This window comes from Callospermophilus lateralis, unplaced genomic scaffold (assembly GCF_048772815.1).
Source record: "Callospermophilus lateralis isolate mCalLat2 unplaced genomic scaffold, mCalLat2.hap1 Scaffold_51, whole genome shotgun sequence".
NCBI lineage: Eukaryota > Metazoa > Chordata > Mammalia > Rodentia > Sciuridae > Callospermophilus > Callospermophilus lateralis.
The window spans coordinates 1,382,874-1,389,081 of record NW_027514446.1 but is presented as its reverse complement, the minus strand read 5'-3'; positions in this window follow the sequence as shown (position 1 = coordinate 1,389,081).

Here is a 6,208-nt window from a genome sequence, read left to right as displayed (position 1 = left end):
AGCCTTTCCAGCCCGGGTTTTCTCTTTGTCTATCTCGCTTACTCTTATTCTCTCTCTCTCTCTCTCTCTCTCTCTCTCTCTCTCTCTCTCTCTCTATTCCTTCTCTCCCTGTGACAATGGGCACCTCTTCATCTGTACCTGAAGCCTCACCTCTCAAATGTTTAATAAAAAATCTGGCCACACTCTCCCTCACACCAGACATCAAGCCCAAACTTCTAATCAAATTCTGTACCCAAGATTGGCCTACATATCCACTGGATAATGGAAATCATTGGCCTCCAGAAGGCTCCTTACATCCAAACCTTCTCTGGGATCTTTTTTACTACTGCCAGCATCTGAAAAAGTGGAGTGAGATTCCCTGCATTTAAGGTTTTAGCCTTCTCACACAGCACCCTGTCGCTGCTCCTCCTGCCCTCCCTCTCAGGTCCTCCTTGTTTGCAAACCCTTCTCTTCCCCTACTTCTACTCCTGACTTCACAGATTCTTCCTCATTCAGCCCAGCAGATTAACCCCCACCTTATCCCCCAGTCCTATCTGCCCCTTCTCTCCCGCTATACCCTCCTCTTCCTCTGCCTGATTCCAAGGATCCTCAGCCTTCCATTTCATCCTCCTCCCCTCCGCCCTCTTCTGCCTGCTCCACCTCCTCCTCTTCCAAAGAGACACTCCCTTCCCCTCCCTCTCCTTATTGTCCGCCTCCTGCCTCTTTCAGTCCTCCTGTTACCAGGTCTAAGGGACTCCTTCCCACCCCCAAGACCATCGCACCCCTTCGTGAGGTAGCTGGTCCCGAGGGTGTCATCAGAGTCCACGTGCCCTTCTCCATGTCGGACATTACTCAGCTAGAGAGGAAGTTAGGCTCATTCACCACTGACCCCACCACTTACATTCGGGAGTTTCAATGGGTCCTGCAAGCATATAGCCTCACTCAACATGACATCTACATGCTCTTGGCCAATAAACTTCTCCCTGAGGAAAGGCAATGGGTCTGGGAGCTAGCCCAAGCCCATGCTGATGAAAATCATAGGACCAATCCTAACCACCCCACAGGCCCTCATGCTGTCCCAGAGCAGGATCCCCTATGGAATTACAACACCCCTGAAGGCTTACAGTCTAGTGACCTTTTTACATCCTGCCTCTTGGCGGGCCTGAAAAAGGCCATCCGCAAGGCTGTTAACTTTAAAAAGGTGCAGGAGGTCATTCAAAGGAAGGAGGAAACACCTTCAGAATTCCTGGATACACTAACCAAGGCCCTTTAACAGTACACAAACCTCAACCCAGAAACCCCTGATGGCCGTCATGTCTTAATGACATATGTTCTGGCCCAAAGCTACCCTGACATTAAAGCCAAGCTTAAAAAGCTTGAACAGGGCCCTGCTACTCCTTAGACCAAAATCTTCATTTTCAAGGTTTTTTATGATAGAGAGGATGAAAGTGAATGCCGTAGGCAGAGGGCTGAAAATGCCAAATTTCAAATGTTGGCCCAGGTCATTCAGAGAAGGCCATCACCACGCCATCCCAATATGACACCCCCGGGAGCTTGCTTCAAATGTGGTAAGGAGAGACATTGGGCCAGGGATTGTCCTTCACTGAGGACACCGTACAACCCCTGCCCAAAATGCCATCAAAGGGGACACTGGGGGGCAGACTGCCCAACAACCCAAAAGGGAGATTGGTCAGCCGCCCGGCAACCACAGCCTCTCTTGGGCTTGGCAGAGGAGGATTGACGGAGTCCTGGGCTTTCCCTCCAGACTATTACCATCAAGAATCAAGAGCCTAGGGTTACCTTCCTGGTGGATGGATGCTTCATTACCTTCCTCTTGGATACTGGTGCCGCTTTATCAGTCTTAAGGGAGTATTGGGGTTCTACCACACCCTCAAAAACTCCTATTGTCAGGGTAGGAGTTAAACAGATTTTCCCTCAAACCCCCCCATCATGTTATATGCAGGGATCCCTTTTGTCCTTCACTCACTTCTTTTTCGTTATGAGCCATTGCCCCATTCCCCTTCTGGGAAGGGACATACTCTCACTATGAAAAGTCACCATTCACATATCACCCCACACCTCTCCTACCTCTCATTTCCTCATGATGTTCCTAGGGGCAGATACACCTCCTTCATGCACTCCTCCATGACTCTCTAAACTAGTTAAGCCTGAGGTTTGGGACACAACTACACCCTTTATGGCTAAATGCAGTCCTATTCATATTGTCTTACGGGACCCTTCAAGATATATTAGTCAATCACAATATCCACTCACAACCACAGCCCTCCTCGAATTAGAACCCATCATCCAGGATTTATTATGAAAGGGGTATCTTAGGCCTACACACTCTCCTTTCAACACCCCCATTCTGGCACTTAAGAAACCTAACGTGTCCTACAGGCTGGTTCAAGACCTTCTCCTTGTCAACTCCTCTGTGGTCCCCATCCACCCGCTAGTGCCCAACCCTTACACCCTCCTCTCTCAGATTCCTGCCACTACTACCCACTTCTCGGTCCTAGATTTAAAAGATGCATTCTTTTCTATTCCCTTGTTCTCAGAATCTCAGAATATCTTTGCTTTTACGTGGACTGACTCTCACATCCACCATTCTCATCAGCTTTCCTGGACTGTCCTCCCACGGGGATTCAGCCCCCATCTCTTTTGCCAAGTTCTTGCCCAGGACCTCACATCCTTTCACCCGACCTGTCCTGACTCTATTCTCCATCAATATGTCAATGACCTTCTTCTATGTAGTCCCTCTGGGAACACTCTCAATCCCACACCGTTCAGCTTCTTAATTTCCTAGCAGACAAGGGATATAGGGAGTCTCCCCACAAGACACAGGTTTCCCAGTCTTCTGTCACCTCTCTTGGTTTTTGCCTTACACCCGGGAAAAAGGAAATAACACTGGATAGGAGGCAACTCCTCTCTGATCTTCCAGTGCCCCATATGAAAGCCAAAATACTATCATTCCTAGAAGTAGCAGGTTATTTTAGGGCCTGGATCCCAAATTATTCTCTTCTATCCAAACCCCTGTATGACCTAGCAAATGGACCCCCTAGTGAATCTCTTGTCTTCTCCCCTATCTACCACTTCCGCAGGCTTCAGCAACTCCTCTTAAAGGCACCTGCCCTTCACCTTCCTGATCTTTCAAGACCATTTCATCTATATGTCCATGAAAAAGGGGGGCAAGCACTTAGGGTCTTAGGTCAAAACTATGGGCCTACATTTGCACCTGTGGCATATTTTCCAAAAAACTAGACTCTACCATTCGTGGGTGGGCCCCTTGCTTAAGAGCTCTGGTTGCTGGACAAATTTTACACAAAGAAGCCTCTAAGCTGACTTTTGGGGCACCTTGAACTATCCACTCCCCACATCACTTGAAAGATCTTTCAGCTTATAAGGGCCTTCAAACCCTTCCTCCATCCAGAGTTCTGTCGCTCCTCACTTTCTTTCAGGAAAACCCTAATATTACTTTCCTCCCATGCTCTGCACTGAACCCTGCCTCACTGCTCCCAATGACTCCCACGTCTAACACACCAACTCATAATTGCTTGGAAACCTTTGATGATTTCCTCCGCTGTCATTGTTCCATTTCTGAGGAACCACTCACCAAGCCTGACCTTATCTGGTTTACTGACAGCAGTTCCTTTAGGCAGAACGGCACTCATTACTCTGGATACGCTGTAGTTTCAGCCACTGAGATTATAGAGGCCAAAGCTATGCCTTCAGGAACTACCAACCAGCAGATTGAACTTATAGGAGCCACTCGTGCCTGCCTACTAGCACAAGGCAAATCCCTCACCCTCTATACTGATTCAAAATATGTCTTCCAGATCTTATTATCCCATGCTTCAATATGAAAGGAGCGAGGCCTACTTACCACCAAAGGTAATGCGATCACTAATTCGGCTCTTTTAACCAATCTGATAGAGGCCTCCCACTTACCCACCCAGTTGGGAGTTGTCCATTGTAGGTCACATCAGAAGGACGGCTCTCTTATCACTGAGGGCAATGCCAAAGCTGACAAGGCGGCACGAATGGCTGCTACCACTTCCAATTATGGCCCCCATGGGGGACATATTATGGCCACATTAGACAGCTCATCTGAAGCCCCTACTTCTTCCAGTAAGAACAAAAATCTTTTCAAGTTCCTTCATACTCTACACCATTCCAATTCTCAGTCTTTGACCCTTTTTTTACAGAGCTTCTTCTCCCTCAACCCTTCTGACATAGCCATGCTAGAGAATATAGCCTCTAATTGTCAGATCTGTTAGCGGACCAACCCTCATACTCCTTTAAGGCCCAAACCTTTCCCTTTCCACCAAGCCCGGAGACACATTCCCACTGCTGACTGGCAAGTAGACTTCACCAACATGCCCACAGTATGGCACACTAAATACCTCCTTGTCTTTGTGGACACTTTCTCTGTTTGGGTTGAGGCATTTCCCACTTCCAATAAAAAGGCTTCCACTGTAGCTTCAATCTAACTGACAGACATCATCCCCAGGTTTTGTATGCCGACTTCCCTACAATATGACAATGGCCCTGAGATTATTTCTAGGATCACAAAAAAGGTCTCTCAAGCCCTCTCTTTCAAGTGGCATTTCCACTGTCCATATTACCCCCAGGCTTCAGGGAAAGTGGAAAGGGTAAATCGTACTCTGAAGGAAGTCCTTACCAAATTGACAATGGAATTAAACTTAGACTGGGTCAAAATCCTTCCCTTGGCTTTGCTTCGAATCAGAGCTCTCCCTAAGAAACCATCTTTACTGTCTCCCTTTGAGATAATGTATGGAAGACCTCTTATACCCCCTGGGTTGGTCATTTCACAAGGACCTCTCACCCGAGATTTGTCTTTGCCTCTCTTGTTTCATCACCGCTCCGAACACTGGAAATATCAGAAATGGCTTCTTCCAGACCCAGTCTCCTCTCCAAACACTCCTCCCTTAACACCTGGGAGTCTAGTCTATTATAATACCCCAGAGGAGAAAGGGACTCTTGCACCAAAATGGGAAGGCCCCTATCCTGTCATTCTCTGTAACCCCACCACCGCCAAACTCTCCTTATCAGACAACCATCTCACTCCCTGGATTCCCATTTCTAGGTTGAAGCCATATCACCAGGAGGCCCCACCTGCTGACGACAGGACCACCCCAGAGGAACTCCAAGAATCACCTCCTGAACCTCCCCTTTACTCCTGCTTTCCAAACCCATCTCACCCATTTAAGTTGTGGCTCACACGGTGTTCCCTGCAGCCCAATTCCTCTTAAAGAAGGCACAATGAGCTCTCCCAACACCCTAGTCTTCTCTAACTGCTTGTTTTTTTGTGCTCTGCTTCTTTTCTGTGCTCTGTTGGGACTTGTCTTTACCCTCATAACCTACCATGTATTTATTCACTCTTCGGGAACGATACTCAGAACATGGCATGCAGAAGGTCCGCGCAGTGGATGCAACTACTTGCTTCATCCACAACTGCACCTCTATTCCCCTAAAATTGTCACCTTCAAGGACCTTCATCCCTGGTAGCTGGAACTGGCCTTTCATTTGCTTCCTTTTTAATCAAACCAAAGACTATTGTCATTGGTGGCCTGAGATATATAATGGGTGTCCCTATTGGTCATGCAGGTTCCATGATGAACGTGGTAGCTGTTCTTACCACTCACTTGGCTACCCTGAAGGGTGGACTTCTAGTTACCTAAAGTGGCATAAAGGCTCTTCATCCGATAACAATGGATCATATACTTCAGATACACCTGACCCCAAGGCCAAACGTTGGGGCTATGTTGAGTTTGCTGTCTATGCTCGGACAACCTCAGCCAGACCCACAGGGTGGATGACTGTTGGCCGCACCCTGATTACGCCACCTAAGGCAACCATCCAGGTAGTCGAACACATTAAGGAGTCAGAATCAAAACTTCGAGATCTTATCCATAGCTCATCCAAAGAGGATTCAGAGCCTTCAACCCCCTAAGGTCCCCCTTCCACATGGCTCAATTTGCTACACCAAACTCTTTGATTATTAAACTCCTCCATTCTTTTGGTGCCTACTTCTCAGTGCTTTCTCTGTGCTTCACTTAGTCGTCCACTTCTAGCAGCGGTCCCATTAGCGGCAGGAAATATTTCAGCAAAAACCTACAATTTCTCTAAGTAAGGACAACCCCTACATGTGACACATATCCCACTGTGGGAAAGTTATTCCAACAATACTTTATTTCCTTTCATCTGT